The sequence below is a fragment of the Sinohyriopsis cumingii genome, chromosome 16, assembly GCF_028554795.1.
Source record: "Sinohyriopsis cumingii isolate HCF-2022 chromosome 16, ASM2855479v2, whole genome shotgun sequence".
NCBI classification, from domain to species: domain Eukaryota; kingdom Metazoa; phylum Mollusca; class Bivalvia; order Unionida; family Unionidae; genus Sinohyriopsis; species Sinohyriopsis cumingii.
The window spans coordinates 22,210,589-22,235,503 of record NC_142976.1 but is presented as its reverse complement, the minus strand read 5'-3'; the positions used below and the strand labels follow the sequence as shown (position 1 = coordinate 22,235,503).

At 35.1% G+C, this 24,915-nt stretch overlaps 1 protein-coding gene across 3 annotated transcripts in view; it reads left to right on the top strand.

Moving 5' to 3' along the window:
• The first annotated feature begins 5,506 nt into the window (after positions 1 to 5,506).
• The window catches only part of LOC149780059 (high affinity copper uptake protein 1-like), an 88,161-nt gene continuing 68,752 nt past the window's right edge, over positions 5,507 to 24,915 (top strand). For 2 of the 3 annotated variants that reach the window (XM_089936817.1, XM_089936814.1), the window contains exon 1: positions 5,507 to 5,642. The gene's annotated coding sequence lies outside the window, so the exon portion shown is untranslated. Of the gene's footprint in view, positions 5,643 to 5,765; positions 5,894 to 24,915 lie in introns of those variants that run through there. The other variant, XM_089936815.1, reaches the window with a different exon arrangement.

The window sequence follows — 24,915 nt, the reverse complement described above, 5'->3', positions numbered from 1 at the left end:
GTGGTACGGTAGGCTTAGTCACAGGGTTGGAATATTTAGCTCGGGAAGGTCGTATTCTCTTCGGTCGTAATAAAGAAGTCTGATGCATTTGTTTCAGACCTCTTAACTCCGCTAAAATGTCTAACAGTACCGTGACCGTTTGACTTTCACTCTTTTGTTTCTTTGCTGCTACTTCTTCTTCTTCTTGTTTTTTTTTTACCTCTTCTTCTTGCTGCTGTTGCTGTAGGAGAAAAGCTTGTTCCGCTTCCTTTTGTCGTTGTATAAATTTCTCCAATTCTTCTTTCTGTCTCTGTCTAAAATTCTCCACGTGCGGTAATGAAGAAGGTGACGAAGGTTCCGGAACAAATTCTTGCGAGGTAAGAAAATCCACAAAATCCCAATTTACCTCTTCTGAAAGTAAGTCCGGGTTCCCTTGTGTGGTCTCCACTGCTGGTGCACCCCAATGGATCGTTTTCTGAGTTTCCGTCATGTTGAATCACTGTCGCATGGATTGACAGCGCACAGGCGCTAGCGAATCTATATAGACTACGTGACGTCACAGACTGTTCTCTTCGGATTGGATGCGGACTGACTGAATTTTGTAACGCGTGTTTGGATTGGTCAATGAACTCAATCCGTTTCAATCCTTCCTCTACCTATAAATAAGCGCAGTTCACTGCATTGATTCACCTGTTCTCGTTGCCTCAAGATGTGGACCACAGTGGAATCATCCACCCTTGTTTCTTCAATGATGTTTAGGACGGACATGCTAATGTATGTCCGATCCAAGTGGACAGTTGTCCACAAGTCAGAAACCAGTCTGTGGATACGAAGAGTATATGTGGAAAGACAAGGATGCCTCAAGAGGACTCTGATTTATGGCCCTGCAGTAAGACGCAGCTTGAGGACAAGAAGATGCCGAAGATGCCCTTTATGTTAAGGGCATATTAACATAAATTCAAAGGCCCTTTTCAGGGCCACTCATAGGTCTCGAAAAGAGATTGACTTTCAATTGCCTACCCTTTTTTATTTTTTTATTTTAAAAAAAAACAAAATAGAGACCCATCCCTGTTTCAATTTTCGTCTGTTCCCTTTCCATAGACCCATCAGGTCGGGACCCTATTAAAATAGGATCCCGACCCTGTTCCATTTTCAATTCCCCTTGAGGCTAGAGTGACCCAAGACTTTTTTTCCCCATGTTCAATTCCCTTGAGGCTAGAGTGACCCAAGACTTTTTTTCCCCATGTTCAATTCCCTTGAGGCTAGAGTGACCCAAGACTTTTTTCCATGTTAAATTCCCCTTGAGGCTAGAGTGACCCAAGGGATCGTGTAATGCTAATTTCCATTGAGGCTAGGGTGACCCTATTCACTACTAGTGGTACAAATATAATTCACACAGACATCTTAAAAATTAACAGAGAATTTGGGATTATGATACTACAACTATACCAATCATAGCCATGTCTAGATTTACAGCAAATCTGATTTTAGGAAATTAAACACTCTGGTAACAGGAACAAACTGGCAGATCTATTGCTAACACCAGGAGATACTGATGTTGTAATAAAATATACACAACCAAACTATTTGAAGTCTCATTTTTGTGTATTCCATGTAAAACTGCAACAATTCGACCAGCCGATAAAACATGGTTTGATTACCAATTAAGATAAATGATAAAGAAAAGGGAGAGAGCAAGCAACATTTGCCATCAGTTGTGGTGGACCAATCGACTAGAACAAATTCAAACAAATCAGGAATAAAGTAAACAATATAAAAACGTGTGCTATAAAGAATACATGGATAATAATGATGCTGACAAAACTACCCCTTGAACATTTTGGAAAACTATTCAATCCCTTTAAAAAGAGATAAATCTTTCAAAGAAATGGAAACTTGTGCACATTCTTCCCATTCCAAAACCAAGTGATCCACACGAGGTTGTCAATTACAAAACGATCTCTATACTTAGCTGTGTTGCAAAAATCTTTGACAGATGCATTTTTAAGCAAGTGTATAATTACTTTCATAAAACCTTATTTTTATAAGTCTCAATCAGAATTCGTTCCTGGTCACTCCACTGTTTTCAACGTATTGAAATGTGTCCTAGTATTTACAATTCATTAGAACAATCTCTACATTCTTTTATTCCACTTTGTGGTCTATCAAAAGCCTTTGTTTATGTTTGTCACAGAGTCTTAAAATTTAAATTGAACGAATATGGAGTTTCAGGTAATCTGATAAAACGGTTTGAAAGTTATTTAAGTAATAGAACACACAAGGTCATTTTGCACGATACTTGAAGTAAATTATTAAAAATGCTGGTGTGTCACAAGGATCCGTACATGGGCCATTCTTGTATCTAATTTATGAAAACGACATTGCCGATGTTATGAGCTCCCTCACTCGACGTTTTGCAGATGACTTATCTAGGCATTATTCATCCCTTTATTGTGTTCAGATAGAGCTTCTTGTGAATACTGATCTAATATATTGCATAACTTGTCTAAGCAATGGATCTTAAAGTTTAATCCAGAATTAAAAACAATGGCCATGTTTTTCACGATCAAAAACGTAACAAATAATCCTGAAATTATTTGTGACAATATCGAACTTAAATATGTGGATTCTCATTGCCATCTAGGATTATGTGACAATATCGAACTTAAATATGTGGATTCGCATTGCCATCTACGATTATTACTTTTATCAAATACCGGGGCCCGAGTGGCTGAGTGGTCTAAAGCGCTCACCGTTCCGGATCACTGCCATCTCATCTCTGTCTGCGTCACTGCGTAGGTTCGAGTCCAAGGCTCGGCTAGCGTGGGTACGTGGGAAAGCCTGCCAGTAGCTTTTCGTGGGTCGGTGGTTCTTCCCTGGGTTTTACAGGGTTCTTCCTCCACCAGTTAGAGTGGCCGCCATGTATAGCCTATCTTGTGCTGAAAAATGGCGTTAAACCCTAGAACAACAACAACAACAACAACAATTCATCAAATACCAAATGCACACTGATAGATTTTAAAAACATCATCATCTCAAACAGCCAATCTTCAGAAACTTAAATACAAACTTAGCAGGCAAATTTTATCAGATCTGTATATAACACATATCAGGCTTATTTTGGAATATGCCATTGCGCTCATTGATCGAGTCAGAAAAATTGGGAAAAAAATACAGCTTGATTCAGCAATGATAGTCATGGGACTTCCAAAATACACTCGTAGGCAATCTCTGTACTTTTATAACAGGGTGGGAAAGTCTGCAGTGTAGAAAAAAAGACAAAAGTTATTAACTCTACAACATTAAAACGAGCGGAACTCCATACTATTTCATTGAATTAATACATTCCCCTGTGTCCATACAAACAAATCATAACCTTCGAATAATATTGTCAATTCAGGCTAAATTCTACAAATTCATCTTTTATACCTTAGCAGTATCCTTGTGGAACAATCTAGAACAGGATACTCATTGTAGCATGTCTTTCAGTACTTGTAAAAAAATGTTTATGTCCCTTGGTTAAGAAAGTATTTGATGAACATACATACACGCACATAACATTTGCAAATTAAATGCCAGTGTATAATGAAATGGATTTTTATAAACATAGAAAATGTATGAAGTATTAACATGCAGACACCACCGCCGATACTCATTATGAAATTAGTTAACAGTAATTATACTGCAGGTTAAAATCAGATTTCATTGTACAACTACATTTATCATCACAGAATCAATAAAGTATTGAAATAGCTGATTAGTATTGATATATTTTAATAATATTTCACAAAATATAACTTAAGTTTTGTTTAAATACACCAACAACGCAATATAAATATGTTTAGAGTGCGTATTCAAAATGGTGATATTTAGGTATATTTGAGTAAAAGTAAAACATTCAGATTAACCATTTTTATTTATGCAGGACAAAATTATGACTCCGATATGTGAAGGTGCAGAAACGTATAGAAGAAAGAAATCATGCATTATATTTGCCGGAAATTCCTCCATAAAAGATGAAACCTCAATCGATCAGGACTTCTTTGGCTATTTCTGCATTTAGATTGACTGTACAATGGGTCAAGATCATATAAATGAAGAAAAAAAGTTCTATTTCTGTCAAACTTGTTTCATAAATAGCCAAGTTGTTCAAATCAGAACTCTTCGCATACATTCAAGGTGTGTAGGATTTAAATAAATTTTTTGAATGCCACTCTTATTTTCAGGGGGTTGGCGGTTGTGTGGTATATATATATATATATATATATATATATATATATATATATATATATATATATATATATATATATATATATATATATATATATATATATATACATACATGCATACATACATACATACATACATATATATATATATATATATATATATATATATATATATATATATATATATATATATATATATATATATATATATATATATATATATATATATATATATATATATATATATATATATATATATATATAGATAGATAGATAGATAGATAGATAGATAATAAACTTCTGAGAGAGTGACAGGTGTAAGGTGAAGTTGTTTGCCTTTGCAACATTCACAATGAAGAGAATGTTGATGTCTGTTTGTCTGTGTGTGTGTGATTTATATTTTTAACGCAGCTTCAACAAATTTCCAGTCATATCAATACGATGTCTGCAGTGTGGCAGTTTAAAGTGATGTCTAGAAATGGGGCATCATGCAGCAGACAAGTAGCATGATGTCCCACCCAGTCACATTATCCTGACACCAGGCCGACCAGTCCTAACACTAACCTCTTAATGCTGAGCACATAGCGAGGCAGCTGTTAGTACCATTTGTATAAGTCTTTGGTATGACTCGGCCGGGGTTCGAATCCACGACCTCCCGCATCCGAGGCGGACGCTCTAACCACTAGGCCACTGGAGCGGTCGAATGTTGGCATACCTCTATGTTACTTTAATGTAGTTTGGCTGAAATGTCTTTTGATATTGTACTTCTAAAAACTGCACATGATCTTAGCACACAGCTAACCAAAATGAATGGGTCCGATGTACTCGAAAAAGCAGCCTGAATTGGTGTAAAGGACACTATTTTTAGCAGTTACTAAAATAGGGGAAAATACATTTTGCCATACTAGACAATACCAGCTTGTGAAAGTGCAATGAGTGAATTACCAGATGCATAAAATGTACAAAAAATGTTATCTGTTCTTTATTTTGTACAATTTACCACTGAAGTCATCGAATGAAATTTGCCAAGCGGAGCTAGCAGTTTTTGATAAATGCACATCTGAAGTAAAGCCAAGCTGATTAGTCTTTAACTATGTACTATATCAATAAATCATACGCTTAAATAAAGGGAATTAAAACTTTTTATGAAAGTACCATGATATACAAGATTTGTTTAAATAGCCAGTATAACCAGTGAGGAAAACCGGGGAAATTCTTTGTTTCCTATTTTTTTAATAACAAAATTAAGAACTATGCAAAATACGAAACTATCGAATTCTATATTGAAAAAGTCAGAGGATGCTTCGATTGTAAATGCTTACACTTCACTTCCGGCCACTATAAATGTAAATGGTTGAGAGACCCTCAAACAATATGGAATAGCGTCACACGTAGCACCTTGAGCTAAATACAGAACTAGTGAAGGGAGATTAGGTAAACAATCGTTATACAAAAACAAACTTATATAATAAGCAAGGCATGATATAAATCAGCTTAATTTTTTAACCTTAGTTGGCTGCCGAGAGAGTTAATTCAATCATATGGACATATGACAGATACTGAGATTGTGATACTGTCACGTTTGTTTATCAACACGTGACAACATTGTGACCAAGTTAATGTTTCTTATTATGGGTCTAGTTTGATCTAGATTTAAGAGCGTTGGAGGTTTACTTGTGTATGCTGTAAGTATTCAAATTTGAACCACGACTGAGTCGGTATAACTGCAGGTCATGTAAATTCTCTCTTTTGTGTCTTTGTTTTGTACAGTTGTCGTGATGGTTCTGCTGGTGGGATATATCGTATCTTTGTCAGTTCTTACGCATATCAGCATTTAGGGTAAGAGAGAGAAAGAGAGAGAGTTGTTTCACTACAGTTAGTACAACTCAGCCATATGTTTGAATGATTTTACACATGTTACCTTTATCTTTTATTTTATTTTGAACGTCATTACCTTTCATATATTATACTTGATGCATCTGTTTTGCCATATTTCTGCTGAGGTGCCAATAACATAATACATAATATTGGAGCACTCTAGACTGTAATGTCTTTATGATTGCAATGCCCAATTATCCAGATGTTTCTACTCCCTTGTTGAATGGATTATTCATTTGTTTAGTTTTTCATTTTTAATTGTTTCTGAATATATTACTGATTATTGATAATATCCAGACTTTAATACTTTTGGTGTAGTAAGCTGAGTAAGTTCTGGTCTTAATATAGTAACTATCTTTCATAGGGATACAAATTTGTCTGCTGGTATTGCTGACACCAGCACGTACGTCATGTTGTAGAATACAATTAAGGTAGTCTCTTTAGTGCAGAAATATCAATGAGACTGCAATGTTTACATGTGTAAATTGCATAGTTTAGTCTACAGCCTGTTGATATTTACAAAATCAGTAACAATGGAAATGATGTACATTTGGTGTTAGGAGGTCATGCACATATATGCCTTGTTGCATTATGTGTTTTTCAACTATATGAAACAGTATTAAGATAATCCTAAGGATGTTTTGCTACAAATTATCAAACTGTATATTCAACAGATATCATAATAAGAGTTAAAAGATAAGTCAAAGGATTGCAAGTTTTGCAAGATATGTTCTGCTCTTTGTAATTAACTTGGCTGTGATATGAATAGTTGGTGCAACTGGAGGAATGGTTGTTTGAAATTGGTACACTTAAATGGCATCATTTTGGTTATGTATACTATGTTCATGTTGAGATATTGTGCAGAGGTCTCGGTAAGATTTTAAAACTAGGAGTCCAGGACTCCCATTTTGGTGAAAATAGGAGTCCCACCTTCAAAAGTTGCAGGCCCTTCTTTCCTACAGAATCAACACTGACGTGAGTGCATCTATTTTTAGATGGAGAGGTTTTCGTAATGTAATCGCTCACTATAATATAGATTCAGTCCATTGACAGGATCGCAAATTTATGGTTATTTATTTGTATACGTACTTGTAGTAATTTTAGGCAAATAAATAGTATATGATTTGCCATTTTATTTCCATATTTTTGCAAATACGTGTCAGGTCAGAAAACAGCTTAGACCTTAAAGCGCATCTTGCAAAATTCCACAACATAACATTGTCCCATACATTTCTGACCTACATAATTTACATTTTAAGGTAAAATCTTTAATAAAACAATACCTTGGCTTTGGTTTCAATGATCTGTGTATTTTTTCAGAATATATTTGCCCAATGATTTAAGAAAACAGACAATCTAATAAACTGATACATCTCAGACTTAGCAAAGTCCACCATTATTTCCCGTTAGGCCTACTGGTTCACTTACAGTTTCAAACTAATTTTATGACGAAATAGTGTATAAGAGGCAGTTAATATATATCCAGATCACCGATTCTGTTGTTAAAATACAAGTTTGTTTGTTTTATCATCAAAGGATAGCATGCAGGAAATTGATAGTTGCTACCTTACTCGGAAAAGTGTTAATGGTCAATCAGCTATTAAAACATTATGCTTGTAAATGGGCAAGAGTTTGTTTGTCAACGTAATTGATATAAAAACTAGGCCTAGCTACTGATGCCTTGATGAATACATTTCGCTACAACACTAGAACTAATTGGGCTAAGGTGAGGGGCATTTAAAAAAATATATGGTATGGTCAGTCAATGTACCTCTTAAACAATCACAGGGCGAAGTCATTTTCGCTTTCCTAACAGAAGAAGGCGAAGTTTACATTTTTAGGCAACTTGTCACCCACTTACGAATGGCATTTTGTCTAAGTCTCAACATGTCTTGATTCTCAGGTCACGTGCACTGCTTATTTCACTACATTCGGAAATGAACATAATAACAAAAGCTAAAGTTGTTTATTTGATGTACTTTTATAAATAACCACATGTACATCTCTGGATCTTTCTGCCTCTGAATTCAATCACTGTAAATATCACTACATTTTCCCACCATTCCGCCAGTCAAAGCCTTTGAACTTGCCACCCAGCTATTGCATCATGTTCTTTTTTATGTACTCTTATAAAATAGCAACATGTATGTACATCAAGGGGTCTTTCAGTCACTGAATTCTGTCATTGTAAATATCAGCACAGAAAATTGATCATCACATCTTCCCACAAAGCAGGTGGCTGAAGCAGGACTGGCAAGTCTTTGAATTTTGCTGCACACCTATTACATGCATACAGAGGACTCCCGCCTCAGTGATTTTCTGTGTCCCAGATCAAAAATTGGCGTCCAAACAAGCGTAATTAAGTGTTTCCGAGATCTCTGTTGTGATAAATTTGTAACATCGGATATAAGGTCAGACCTTTGTTCATGCATCCATCCACCTGTAGCTAGTAGTTGCCTTTTATCAATCTGGATGATTGGCACTGAGCCTACTTTAATACATCTATTTTATATCTGCATTGAGGTTTCAGATTACAAATTGATAATTTAAGTCTTCTTAGCATTGAAATAAGTTTTTAGATAATTAGTAACATAATTTATGTGTTTAAGTGTGTATCTATTTTGATATAGATGTACATCATCATGTTTATGTATGCATATGCAGTGTATCCCCCAGGGGTGTAAAATTGAGGGTAAAAAAAAAAAACCTTGGTGTCAGAACTGGGGGTCAAATATAAAATGTGGGGGTCAAAAATGTACTGACAAATTTTTATATGACTTGTACTTTTTCAGCTTGAAACAGAATATTGCAACTTGCACAACATACTCTCTCTCTCTCTCTCTAAACATACAAATAAACCAACGTGCACAGTTAACAAGCAAATGCATTGTCCATTCAAAGAATAATTTTATTAGTTCATTTTTGTTTTTAAGTCGTACTTATAACAGTCTCCTTAAAATCATTATGAAGCAATATTATAGCCCAAGACAGTACATACAAGCCAATACAAAAAAACCAAATAAATCTTTTAAACAAGATGGCAGTCAAATTACTACCTTTAATAAAATGTGTACTATCATCGGTTTCATTGTACTTCATCATAGAACATATTTATCCAAATATCAAGGAGGATAATGATTCATCTTCTTTCTAATAAGTTACACTTGAACTTTAAGATCTATCTTTTATTGCGGTAAAGTTAAAAACCAACAAAATCTGCAATGACCCGCTGACTTTGTAATCCAAATAACGCATTTGTCTATGCAAGTTTATTGATTTCTTTGTTGTGAAAGAATGGCTTGGGCTATAATGTGTTCTCCAGATATCTTGTGGCGAACGAGGGCAGATTTTTTAAAATTCCAAGACCCTGTCACGAAAGGATTATTCACTTTTGCAGTTTCACAATCACGTGATCATAAGTCACACCGGTAATCCTAGTGTATGAATACCATATTCCAGTCAAGGGTATTATTTTCTCCATTTTTCATTAAAGTCAGATCCACAGTTACTCTTTTGTGTTCTGCTTCTTTCACTTTCTTCGCTAATGATTTTTAGTGCACATCGTTTTAATCTGGAGATCACTTTCTAGTGCAACAAGCACTGAGATTAAGCATCTAGGTATGCAGAGAACTCGCCCTAGGAGAACTCGTCCCAACGTATCTGGATAAGTCACCCCAGAGTGGTTGGAGAAGTCGTCCCACTTCGTCTGGAGAAGTCGCCCCAAAACCTTTTTATAACAGAATTAAAACATCTTTTACGTGATTCATTTTTAGATTTTTATTTATACGCGATCACAAAAGAGATATTAACTGGTAATCATAAAAAGCAATATCATAGTAATATTTCTAAGATGAAATTCAGTCTTTATATAATCTAATGAATGACGACAGTACAGTGATTAAAAAGGATGATTAGTCAAACACTATTATTATTATGAATCAAGAAGATTATTTTAAATAAGTTGAACGTTAATTAAATGATGAAAACTACTACAAACATATTGGCGAAGATCCGTCAATAGAAATTAAATAAAAAATTTCAACATGCATTAATGAGATGGCTAAAAACAATAATTCCGTATATGAGGAATTTGATACTTTCACTCTTAACATACGTACACCTCAATTCTACATATTACCCAAAACTCATAATGAAATCATATATTAAAGATACAACAACTTTCATTAAAAAGTTGAAGTCTAATCTGTTAATTTCATTCCTGGTATTATTAGATGTAACATCACTATATACCAACTTTCTGCATGCAGTTGGTATTGAAGCATGTACAAATTTTCTTGATTACAATCCTAATAATAGCCCACTATCTTGTGAAGATATTTGTATAATATTAAAACTTATCTTGGAAAATAATTATTTTCAATTTAATAATACAAAATACATATACATAATGGATACATCGATGTGTATTAATATGGCTCCTTCATACGCTTTCCTTTCATGGGTAAATTTGAAAAGGCCTTTCTTCAAAACGAAAAGTTTAATCCATCTCTTTGGTTCAGATTTTTTGATGACATATTTATATCTGGAAGCAGTCAGCCGAAGAACTGGAAAATTTTATTGATCGCCTAAATCATTTTCACCCGATAATTAAATTTACTTATACTGCATCTACTACGCATTTTACAAAATGAAGGAAAAGGCCATTACTGAACAGTTAGTACAACTGATGGAGTATGTTGAAAAAAACTTGGATAACAAATCCAACATGGCTTCCAGCAACATGGTCAGTATTCCAGAGGGCAATTAGAATTAACAACGACGTTGAAGGCTGGCACAACAGCTTAAATTGCCGTGCAAAGAAATCGAAGTTGTCACTGTATCTGGTAGTGACTCTCCTGTACAAGGAGGCAAACGCCATTCCTAGTCAACTGAAGATGGTTTCGGAAGGGAAACTAAAAAGAAGACAGACCCGGAAAACTAAAGAAAAACAAGGACGAATGTTTCATTTGTGGGATATGTTCCAAAACGATGAACTAAGTGTTAATGCATTGCTTAATAAATGTGCCAGATTATATGCTGCGCCTGTATACTAATTATATTTTATTGTTTGTCATGCAAACGTAATGGTAAGAATGTCATATGAATCACTGATTCAATGTCCAATAAAAACGTAAGTGTCATTCAAAAATTTTAATTTAAATCGCTTACGTATATGTGGTTTTTAGTACATAGAATATAATATAACTTTAGTGGCTTGTCCTGGTTGTACTTGATGTTTTTCTTTTATACTGAGAATTGAAATATGGCGGCATGACACCTTTCATCATGCTAACTTGGCCGGCTATCATCAAGTGTTCCGTAGTGTGGTATATCTTTGTCACGTATGTATCGGTAAATAAAACCTGATCACGTTATGAAAATCCTTTGCATCAAAAAAATGCCTGGAAACAAAATGTGTGCGTCAATTTGCTCCAGCGTGCGTCCCTGCCGCACAGATGTGTGTAAAGGGAAACACTGCATATGTCTGTATAGTTGCATGAAGTATCTATAGTCATTGTATGTTCATTTGTCAAAGTTAAATTTTTATTCGACATTTTTATAATCAGTAAAATAACTTCAAAGAGTTACTTGTTTCTTACTATGTACATCAGTCATGGCTGGTTTTATATGGTTACATTTATGTCATACACTGTATCTTTAAAATATTGTTATTAGCCCCATACCTTTTATGAAATTGCACATGCCATAAGTAAATGCAAACCAACTGTAAATAAAATATCTTCATTGTCTCATGGTAGGGCTTGCTACCTATCATACTACATTATGCCTGTAATGTGAAACCACCAGGTACAGAATGTACATGATGTAAGATTGCTTTACAGACTGCACACTCAGAAATTATTCGAACTGTTTGTACAATTCAAGATGAAAGATTAGCAAGCAGAACAATAACTAGTTTAGACTGAATTTCCTCTGACCTATCCCTCCCCTTTTTGGATATTGTGATGGTTACTGTATGTTGTATGGAGTGGGACATTAGAGCACATTCCTAATTGAAAACATTAAATTCATTGAATCCATCTGGAAAATGGCATATGGTTAGCTTTATATTGTTTCATCATAGGAAACTAAGTTGCAGATATTACATAGCGTAGAGGTTATTATTTGTAGGGAAAAATCAGACTGGAATCAAATACATATGCTGCAAGATTTGGCAATCGTGCAGTCTGATTAAAATTAGATCTCCACAGTCCTATGTGGAGATCTGACAGGCCAATGAAAGTTGTTTTGGTGACCTTTGGAATTCCCAGTCATCTTATTTCTAGTAGCCTATCTGATAATGCATTACAGATGTGTAAGGGAGAGTTGTCGTCAGTAACAGTATGTTAAATCTTCTGAATGATGTGTCACTTTTATAAATTTGAAAGCTGTGATTTGATTGATGAACTACAACATCAACAGAACTTGACCTTTTTTTGGTGCACATTAAATCTCCATGTCGGACTGTGGGGATCTCATTTATTTTAGATTGGGCATTCATGTGATTAAGCACTGTTGCGTGGCAGAGTAAATCATTTCGTAAACAATGGATATCTCATTCATATATTGGCTTATTAAATTTACAAGTTCTATTTTAAATTGTTACATCTTAGATGATAAATATTCTATTCTATATATTTGACACAGGTAGGGTTTAATACATTGTGGCTTCATGCCACTAGTCTGATTTTTAAGCGCTGCTTATATGTTTTTTCATAGAAAACCCGTGTTTTAAAAAAACTGAGTGTGCACAGCCCACCTCCCCACCCTAATATAACTGCCTAAATGTCTAAAATGGGATAGGAAAGGTTAAAGAAACTTTGTAGTAGTTGTCAGTTGAATAAGTTTTGTAAAGAGTATAAATATTATTTTGAGCGTTTATGATCCTTCTTGAGACGAAACATTAGAATAACATACAGTAGCTAGAAATAGATGAGAATGTTCTGAATGCATCATTGCTAGGGGTGAAAATATTTATCGACACATCAGTACTTTTGATGAACCGATACACACATCGATACAAGAGACAGAGAATCGGTACAAAATGATACTGTATGCATGTTAATTTAGTCTTTAGCAGTCAGGAATAATTATTTGTCTTGTTATTCTGTAAAATTATGGTAGTCTCTCGAGTCGAGGAAGACAAGTTGTGCGATCTCATTCAACGGTGGACGCGCATGTGGCTCCTGAGTCCAAATTCCGATGCACACAGGCGGTTGCAGGTGTGGCATGGGACACCGATGGTTGGTGGTATTTGTGATACAGTTCTGTGACGTCTCTCTCGAGTTGCAGCAAGACGCTGGCGGCGGTCATCCTCAAAATTATAATTCATCTGAAACAGCATTTGCAGTCACAGGCACTCATGTTTGTTAGTGAAAATGATTTGTTTGTTGAGAATACCCACTCACTGTCTACAAGTTAACACATACTTTGAATTGTTATCTTGACTCCTTTGGTCGATTTGAAAGCTATGGTATTTGTGGTTATTGCTTGTTCAAGTCCAGGTTAAATAATAACCACCAATCAGAAATCGATGTAGCTTATTCTCTACACGACCAACAGGAAGTACTGGCAGAGCAAGAGAGAGATTTTGTGTGAAGTCATTAGATATGTCAGGTGCTTAAGCGGAGATTCTGTCAGTATGTTCAGTTGCAAGAATCACGCAAATTTGTACGAATTCGCATGCTTGGAAAGCAGTAAAACGCAAGTACTCCAGTAAATTTGTTGAAAGTCCCGTATATAAAAACGTGCTTGGTGAAGTATACAATTTTTATTTAATTGTTCTTGTTGCGACATCTGTTTTTTGGGTAGCAACTGTTCCACATCTGGGTTCTTCAAGCATGACATAAATTTGTGAAACTAAATTTGATTAGCACAATATGCCCAGGAATAAGCATTCTGACGTAATTTGAACCGTTCATGAAAAAGTTTTAAAAGTGCTTGTTTAATGTACGGGCCACCTAGAAAACTCAGTTTGCCTGATTCCTGGCATGGTTCATTACGATTTCTTTTGGCAAATACTTGCTTATGGTAGTGGTGACGACAATCATTTTTAAAGTTGTGAAATATAGCAGATTATTGGTGCTGCGAAAGTGTTAGCTGAGATACCATTGAGTGATTTTGAGCCCGAAATTGTGTTAAATCTGTCAGATATACATCCTGGATGGACAAAAAAATTGACAACATGACCCAGTCAGTGGTATTTCGAAATTATATACATGTACAAAGGGCAGATAGTTCTGAGCCTAATTAAAATACAGACTGTTTAAAAGTATAATGCAATTTTATTAATTTTTTTAATTAATCAGTTTCACCCTGCAGATCGTATGTTACAAAACCATATACACATATCCAAATCAGCGTAACGATAAGCTAAATAAAATAAGGGTAAAAATATGCAATTAAGAAGTAACAGTATTTATTTTAATACATCTGTCTGCACAAGCATTGATGGACTAAATACCCTTATACAGCATTATAGTACAGATTAGAAATTTACTGATTTAACAAAGGAAGTTTGTGTTAGTGAAAAATCCTATTTTGTAGCAGTTGTATCCAAAAGGTAACGATCCCTGGAAAATTGTACATAACAGTCATAAAGATCACTTTCCCAACATCTTCAAGCTGACAAAGTTAGTTATGTATATGCCCCCCTTCAGAAAGAAGCAAAGAACAATATTGATACAAAGAAAAGGAACATAGTATGCTCAGAATTAATTAACAGATTAAGGCTTTATAATACAGCTAGAGGTGACATCTGTCAATTATGTTGATTTCAGTAGACCTTTAAGAAAGTGGGGCAGGAAGAAAGAGTGACAGATACTGAAGTTTAGATAAATATTGACCTATGACCGTTTCTTCCTCCCCCTCCTTTTTTCTCTGATAAAGGGGTGGTCTCCTTTAAGAATAAATCTCATCATCTCTCCTTAATTGTACATTGGCAACAAATATGGAATTTCTCTATTTTTTGCAGAGATATTTTACCAGTGAATGAAGGTGCTGATGGAAAAATGAAATTAGCGTAAAAAGAATGATGGGGCAGATTTCAAACTGCTCAAGTTTATTACCTTGTGTAAGTTAAGAAAAAAGAAAGATAGAATATGACTGGGTGTTGTCAGTAGTTTTCCTTCTTCATTAACAAATACAAGTACCTGTGTTGTAGCAGTCTTTTGCATCTGCGGGAAGTAAAATGTGATAGATTTTGTTGGTATTCAGCCTTATTCCCATGCCTGGATTTGTTCTAGATGAGATTTTCTTTGCATGAGGAAACTGCATTATTTCTTCTCTCACCCCATATCATTACACCTGCATTTTTGTGGATATCTTGTGGTAGACAGTGACCAGCCATCATTGCATTAGTGGGTCTGTCCACTACTGTTTCCCTTGTAGCCTGAACTCACTGGACACTGATTGAGAGAGACTAATCATTTTTGGTAATGATGTTGTAGGAAGATGCATGGATGACAAGTAAATTTTGTATTCTGAATACAGTCTTGGGGGCTAAAGGAGGTGAAAAATATCAGGGTTTTATTCGTATTATGGACTTTTCCATGTCACCTGAAATTGATCAGCATTTTTATTAAGGAAGAGTGACTTCATTCAGCGTTCTTTTTCAAGAAGATGAGTAGATGACCATAAAATTAAGTTTTGAATCCTGATCTGATCTGATGTGTAAATGGCTGCATGCAGCAGCCACCTGGAAAGTCTTGTTATTGCTACTCCTCCAGGACGGATGGTCATGTCAGTGTTGGCTTTTCACTTAAAGACTTCTAGTTGGTCCTAGACAAAAATGGTGCTGATCTGATGTCCAATGTGGCTGCCATCTTGAAAATTGTTACTGCTACTCCAGCGTTCATATTGGCAATGGGTTTTCCCAGAAGACTACTTACTGGTATGATGTTTAGTTGAATTAGATTGGTGATACTCAGATCCAGTATGGCTGCCACTGCTGCCATCTTGAGAATGTTGCTATTACAGCTGTATTACTATTTCTGAGAAGAGATAGCCATATCAACACTGAATTTTTATGAAAAGAGTGTTCAACTTGAAAATTTTGTTACCACCAATTCTCCTGAATGAATGATCATATCAGCATTGGGTTTTCAATGAAAGACTTACGATGTTTAGTTCGATGTAATTTGAGTGATACAAAATTTCAAAGGAAAAAAAACACCACTACATGTATATAGTATTCATTGCGCTAACAGTGGTAAAATGAAAAGAGGGAATCTTATTTGTTTTGACAATTTGTGATCTTAAATTTAGTTGTCAGTCTTGCACTATGATGTTTTCTTTCTGCTTCATCAGAAAAGAGATGCAAGAGGACTGCTACAATTGATGATATTGCTCTCAGTTAACTTTAGTGTTCACCTATTGTCTGCAGCACGTGATGATTCCCATGTTTCCTGAACGATTTCACTTTTCAAACTAAAAAATCATTTATCAAATACCAAAACTCTCGTATTTCTGAAAGTTTTTCACCTCCAGAAACAAAGTCCCTTTTAATATTAATTCCGTCTTGAAAATATGTTACACAAGTGATCATCAGTGACGTGACATTGCAAACAGGCATACTGCAAAAAAAACTTGAGTTTTATTTTACAAAGTGCCAAAAATATTGTTTTACATATGGAAATTAAATGCCATCTTTAAAAAAAATTGTCACTTTTAGCAACTTTGGACAATTGATTGAGACAATAATTGTGTATGCTAATCTGCACTAAAGGAAAAAAATGAAATTTAAAAAAAATTCCTGGTTGAAAAAGTGCTGTATGGGGGCAATGACTCATGATTGGGGATGGGGCCACATAAATAACAATTGCAAGCTGCACTCCTATGCTGATAGTGAAACACTGCATATTTTAATAGTTAGTAAATAAGTGTTTTTTTGCACAGGTAAATATTATAACTTTAGCTTTGACTAATTGCTTCATTGTACATGTACAGATATTGTTTGAATCAAAACACTGAATTCATATACATGTACATTCATGTACATGTCAATGTCCTGATAAGTAACCTATTTAGGTGTTAAAGCTACCTGTTATTTTGTTTGGCTTGTATTATACTAGACTGGGTCAAACAAAAGAAATATAGATTTCCACAGCAGTTAGCTGGAATTTGTTTAATGGCAAAAGAATTTAATTGTTATTCTGCTGGTATAAACAAAATCCCCATATGAGAAAATCTCACCCCCAATGAAAGATAGGACATAAACCCCTCCCTCAGTCTATATTTATCCCATCCCAAAATTTCATATACATGTACTTGTCTCCTACAGACACAAAATATTCTTTCTTAAAGGTATGAAAAGTAACATGTAAAAAGTTTATTATCATTTTGGAGGAATAGATCGTGTTTGAATTCAACTATGACATGATCATGGCATGGCTCCTGCGATTCATATATATGTATTATTCTCATGCTCCTAAAAGAAATTCTTTTTAAAAGTACAAAAAATAAAGTGTAAAATGTTTGTTATCATTTTTGGGGAAGAGATCATGTATGAATTCCACTATAACATGATCATGGCATGGCTCCTGTGATTCATATACATGTATTATTCTCATGCTCCTAAAAAGTTTTTGATTTTTAAAAGTACAAAAAATAAAGTGTAAAATGTTTGTTATCATTTTTGGGGAAGAGATCATGTATGAATTTTAATATAAGGCGATCATGGTATGGCTTCTGCAATTTCATGTACATGTATTTTTCTTGTACTCGAAAGAAAGTTTTTTCCTCTTAAAAGTACAAAGATTGTAGTGTAAAAAGTTTATTTGCCAACGTCACAAATTGCAATATATATTGAAATTGACCTTTTAATGCATGCATGCGTCTAACCCCTATATTCATATATTAGACTGGTCTCAAATAGAAAAGGACCTTTTAATGCAGGCATGCCGTTTACCCCTATATTCATATATTAGACTGGTCTCAAATAGAAATGGATCTTTTAATGCAGGCATGCCTTTTACCCCTATATTCATATAGTAGACTGGCCTCAAATAGAAATGGACCTTTTAATGCAGGCATGCCTTTTACCCCTATATTCATATATTAGACTGGTCTCAAATAGAAATGGACCTTTTAATGCAGGCATGCCTTTTACCCCTATATTCATATAGTAGACTGGCCTCAAATAGAAATGGACCTTTTAATGCAGACATGCCTCTTATCTGTATTCTTATATTAGACTGGTCTTAAATCATAATGGACCTTTTAATGCAGGCATGCCTCTTACCCCTATGTTCATAGTAGACTGGTATCAAATAGAAATGGACCTTTTAAGGTAGGCATGCCTCAGGCCTCCATGGATTTATATAATCATCATATTGAACCTCACAAAGACTAAGTAAAACTTGTGATGCTATAATTAGAACCAATATTCAAAGTCTGTTTTAGGTGCATGTGATTTTATGTTTTTTATCCTGTTTGGGTTTGGTATACATTTTAACATAAGTGGCAGAAAATATCCAAAGGATGAAATGAACTTCAGTGTTTCTCACTGATACCATTCAGAAAATCACTGCCTGTCAGAAATGCATGAAAATGGCCATGGGATCCTCCTTTTCTATCCAGTTTTGACTCTTGCTAGGACCTGAAGATAAATACTAAATTTTCATCTGTCAGAAAATGAAATAATTGGCAATCCAGGGAAGAATAAATCCACAGATCTTGGTCTTTGCAGACAGCAGATCTGGGTCTGTGCAGTTTGCATTTACACTGAGTCATATGTGATCATATATAGTTTATAAACAAGAAAACTAAATGAGAATAAAAAAAATTGAAAGTCACATATCATCCTAAAATATAGTTTTAATGGGGCTTTCGGTAATATATTGTTGTAGGTATGGCATGCTGGCTTTTTGTTGATCAGCATTTTCATTTGGTTATGGCGGTCTCATTCACGGATTGGCACAAAATTAAATTATTACATCTGTAGTTTTTGTACAGACCTACGGAGGTTCTATGCAGGCATGCATATTTATGAGTCTGTGTAGTGTCAGTCAACATGATGTGAGACTCAGAGGGACAAATTTACAGAATCTTCATCACTGGAGTTTAGCATTTACAGACAGCAGACAGGTAAGATTTACTTGAAAATGTATATATGTTTAACAGACTGCAAGGGAGAGAACTTTAGATTATATTAAATTGCACAACCTTGACTGGACGTGGAATTGAGTGTGATATTATAGACTTTAAGGAACTGTTTCGTATTTTAATAGTACAATGTAGAGTGTACTATTCATGTGTTCCGTATCTTGGACTTCTTCAGATGGCAACGCTACCATTGCCAACTGCAATTTGTTATGAGAAATCTGTAGAACAAGCAACATAGATTTTGATCTGCTGGCACATTATGTATCGGCATATCAGGGTCTTTGTTGTTTGCAGTTAGACACGACTTATATGTGAAAGGTACAGTAGGTTACGTTCTTCTCGTCTTGACAGCAGAAGCAAACTACCACAATTGCAAGAATATTTTTGCCCAGTGTTTGTCTTTATATCCATTTATGAATCAGTGACCCTTAAGTGTTTAATTTGACCACCAGTTTTGAAACAATTTTTTTTGTTTTTTTTACTCCATTTACCTCTCAGTTTTGACACCAAAGTGATTTTTTTACTCCCAGTCTTGCATTTCTAGGGGATACACTGTCTATCTTAAATAGATTTCCTCACCCACTTCAGTTTAGGGCTTTTAAAATCTCCTTTGTTCATAACCAAACAATAATTAAATACAGTGGAAGGGCTGACGCTTGCATTGATATTTTCTGAGGTGTATTTTAATCACTGGATGATTTGCACACATTTTAGAAATTCTTCATAAGAATACAATGTTCTCAGAACCAAATATCAGAGGACAATTTTAAAAAAATCTTTGATTAGAGTACAAATGGTTAAAGGGTACAGGAAATGAAACCTGCACATTCTTATATTGTCTCTAAGTACATGTATACCACTTTCGTGTATGCATTACATTTATTGAGCGAAGTGTGTTGTTTTAATCAGAGTCCTCTGATAATTGAGTATCAAAGTTAAGCAGTACAATGAAGAAGAACCTTTTTGAATGTTTAAAAAAGTTTAATTTGACAACTTAATGAAGGTCACGCTCAAGGTTACAGGCAGATATCAGCCACACCTGGTACAACCTTCCAGCACCTGCAAGTGAATTATATACCACTAATTACATCATAGAGATCTAATAAGGAAGCAAAGCATTCTGATTATATTCACAGTAAACAGATAAATTGTGTGAAGTTAATGTATATTTGCCGTCAGTCTGCATGCTTCTTCTGTGGGTTCTTGTTGTGGCCTGAACTTAATCTACATCCAGTGACATCATATATGGTGTGATTTTTTGTGTTCGATTGTATAAATATTCCTGATTCTCAATGCAGTCACAGGGGTGGGGCAGTAATGGTGTTGGTGGGGTGTTAAGTATCAGTATCCAAGTGGTGGGGAGGTATCAAGAGTGACCTCATGGTGGGTGGGAAGAGTAAAAAAAAAGTCCTAATCATCTAAGCAAAAATGCAGACATTTCCAGTATTGGTTTGGATATCAAATTGAAATTCTACACATTTAACTAAGTTTGATACAAAGTTTTCTTGATTTACATCTGATGAACATTTATCAAAGCTTTAGGGGCATCTGTGGTAGTGCAGTTGATGGTGCGTTAGACTGGTAATCTCAGGGTCATGGGTTTGGTACCCACCCTGAGGTTAGCCTTGGTTGGCTGCCTTAGTGTGTCCTTGGGTAAGGCACTTAGCTCATATTTCCTAAGCATGATATATCCCATAATGCATTAAAAGTGCTGCAAAACCTCAAAAGGTTCCAAATATCGTCAGGTTTGGGAGCCTTGTGCCAGAGTTTAGTAATATTTGCTTTTAAGTGAGATGACTATAGAAACCAGGTTTTTAAATACCTTTTTTAATAACACAACATTGTTATAGTCCTGCTCTCCATTTTCACAGCAAGGTAAGTAATGCATCAGTAGATACAATGAACATTTAGAAGCAACAGTCACTCCTGTTGAAGTTCAAAGTTCAGATACACTGATATAAACTCAGAGATGTATGTATGTATGTATGTATGTATGTATGTATTATATGCAGGGTTTAATAGCATATCCTGGCAGTATGGTGCTAAGCCGCTGGTAGGTGGCAACATGAGTTGTGCAGGCATAAACAGTCACCCAAATTTCCCAAAATTAAATGTGAACCATGAGACACATAGTTAACCACAAAAATGTTGCAAAAACTGTAAGAAGGCTTACAAATAAAAATAAATAAAGGCAAAACAAGCTAAATCCTTAAATTATTCAGTCAACATTTTTCCATATGTACCACACTCTATTATAAATCCAAGAAGTCATAACAAACAGATTGCCTCCATTTGGGGGAGATAGATAAATAGGAAGTGTGGCAGTGACATTCATTTGCATTTTTCCTTTCTTTTTTTAATTTCATTTTTAGCTTTAGGACACCAGCCCACACAGGATAGATATTTGTGGTCTATAAAGTCGTTAAGAGACATGTTTCCACTGTAGGTGGATAATCATCTTTATTGCAGTAGATTTTATCATTTAATGAAAGTCATTATTCTTCATGATTTGTTTTCATTATAGCAGCCATTTTGTTTGCATATTTTACATAAATCCAATGTTCTTGTGTTGTTCTATGTGTTATTGCGCTTAGAGCGTGCATTGTGTTATGTTTTATAATAACTATTATGTCTTTTCCTTTTGGCTCTAATATGTTCTGCCAAGGTACATGTTGTACAGTTTACTTGGTGGTTCAGACGACAGAAGTCTTCCATTAAAATAAGCCCATTTCCTGCTGTTGCAGCAGTTAACCAGCTAATGGCAAATTGTCATACAAGAAACTTGTCTTTGTGATAAAACACACCCCAAACTTTAAAAAAAAACAACTGTTTACAAGGTTGACCCTTTGGGATTGTCCTAGGAATTTGCATCTGTGTAAGGATCATAGTATGAACTTTTTAATTAATAATTCCAGGGATCAAATCAGGATATTTAATATGTTCTAGGAATTACTACTGTAGGTTGTGAGATTGAAGGATTTATACTGATTTCTTGTCAACAACATTTTAAAAGATAAATGGAATGAAATTGCATCACAATTGCAAGCCCTTCCTTTGTTTTCCTTGCTAAATAGCACTGATATTATGAAAATGGGGTTGGGTTCATTGTAATTTTTCAGAATAATAGTACCTATTTAAATATTTTTGTTTACTTTAATTATGGGGTGGGTGAGAATTATTACTAGTGAAAAGGTAACATTTATAATGCCAATGTTTCATATTGCTTTAATATTGAGATATAATTGATTCACATTTATGGCCGAGTGGTCTAAAGCGTTCTCCGTTACGGATCACTGCCATCTCACCTCTGTCTGTGTGGTTCGAGTCTCGGATTCAGCCAATGTAGGTGTGTGAGAAAGCTTGCCAGTAGCTTCTCGTGGGTCAGTGGTTCTTTCCGGGGTTTTCCCAGGTTCTTCCTCCACCATTAATACTGGCCGCCATGTATAGCCTATCGTATGCTGAAAAATGGCGTTAAACCCTACAACAACAAAAATCCACATTGAATAAAGTACATTGTGATGCAATAGTTGATAGGCTTTAAGTATTAATATTTCATGGTTGTACTGGTGAATATTTGTTTTTTTGCCACTAACTTTCTGTTGGATATGGGATGTAAATTGGCACAGTGCGCCCTGTTGTATATCTTATGATGTCGTTGTGCTGGACTTGCAGTAGAATGGGTAGGCTGAGGTTCAACTTCTACCATTCATTCTGCTCATGCTGTATAATCTGGTGGGTATTGTGGGCAAGGCACTTTACTCCATTTGTAGTGGTACTAAATGACCTACATATTTTATTTTGCCATAAACATACCACTCCAGTGGCCTAAGTGGTTAGAGCATCTGCCTCGGAGGCAGGAGGTCATGAGTTCGAACTTCAGCCAAGTCATACCAAAGACTTATAAAAATGGTACTAGCAGCTCCTCGCTTGGCCCTCAGTGTTAAGAGGTTAGTGTTAAAACTGGTCGGTCTTGTATCATCATAATGTGACTGGATGGGAAATTATGCTACTTGTCTGCAGCATGATGCCCCTTTGCAAGACATCGTAGCGAAATAACTGAAAAATTGTTAAAGCTACATCAAAAATCCAAACCCCCCCCCCATTAAACACTATACAATCTTGCGAGCTTTATATAGTAAGGAAAAATTAAATGCTAATCCCAACTAAATCCTTGAATATGTTCATTGCTAGCCTCTCTACATTCATAATGGAGAATGAAAAGAAGTTGAATTCATCAGCACTGCATATACAAGGATAGAAATGAAGCTTCTTACCAAAAATGTAGCCAGTTCTTTTTCTTCTTATATTCAGCAAATCATATATGTAGCATTGATATTAAAACATTTTGACTCGGTTGCACAGCACGAATAAAACAAGGAATTTTACTCATAAAGTTGTCCTCGTATCTAAGGCAGAAAAAAATGAATTTAATAATGTTGTTTGCTCTGCATAAGGTACATGCTGTTTCTTTGGTAACAATTGCTGAATGCAGGTATAATTGTTGTTTTCTGGCACAGCAGCATGCTATTGACTATATGATGTGGGTTAATAGTAAAGAGAAATAATGACCACAAAAGTGAAAGATAATGCTACTAATTGTAAATATGTGGTAGATAGAAGATAAAAGGTAAAGATATTAAATTCTTTAAAAGGTAATATAAAGACAAAAGTTTTAAAAAAATCTTATAGGGTTGCATTTTCTTGCTTTTGACTGCACTGATTTTAAAAGTCCCTGATATTTTCAGGAGGTACATAATCACTAGACTTCTAAAATGACTTTACTTGTGTCTCAAAGGGTGGAAATTAGTGACAGTGTACTTCACTGTCAGGGCTTTCACTGTGGTCAGGGTTCACCCTGCAGAATGTAGGTATGTGTGGCCTGCCCTGTACACAGCAGGTACGTTATTACAGTAAAAAATGTACTGAAAGACCACTGCATTGAGAAAACACCTGTCTTGAGATACCATGTTTTCACTGCACAGACTTGTTATTTACATACATGTCATGTTTTGACTGGTCATGAGACTAGCTGTATTGAGAGACTATATTTTTTCATTAGAAATACTGGCCTGCCAATATAGGTACTACTGTACCGCATCTCTGCCGTTTGTCATATACAAGTGATGCACCTTCAATGATACATTTGCTGTTCAGAAACATGTTTGTTGAATTTTCTTTCAATATATTTTGCCAAGTATGAAGAACGTGTTGATTTATATTATTTTGGTATTTTTATATTGCATAGTGGCTAATTGGCTGCTTTATCTGCCCTTGTCTTGAAAGACCATCCCTTCTGCAAAAAAATAATGGTCTTTCATTAAGACAGGTGGTCTGACAGGTCATAACACTATATAACCAATACATCTGTGCATGGAGAAGCATGGGGAACCTGGTCTGTCTAGACAGGTGGTCTTTACAAAGCATTGGTCTCATAAGGCAGGTTTGACTGTATCAGAGTAACTATGCATATAATGGTTGGTAGAAAAAAAGCGTTTGATGCCATGGTTTTAAAGTGTTTTCTTTTTCTTAGTGGTCAATTGTTTTTTTACTCCTTTTGTTGGCTCTGGGACCAGAGAAAGGTTTTATTTAAACGTTTTTTTTAAAAACAAATTTTTGTTGTGTCTCATTCTTTTCTGCCCATTGCTACAGCTGTCCACTTCATATGAGGTAGTGCATTATAAAGTTTGACAGCAAGGATGCATTTTTCCAGTGAATCCCATTGAGT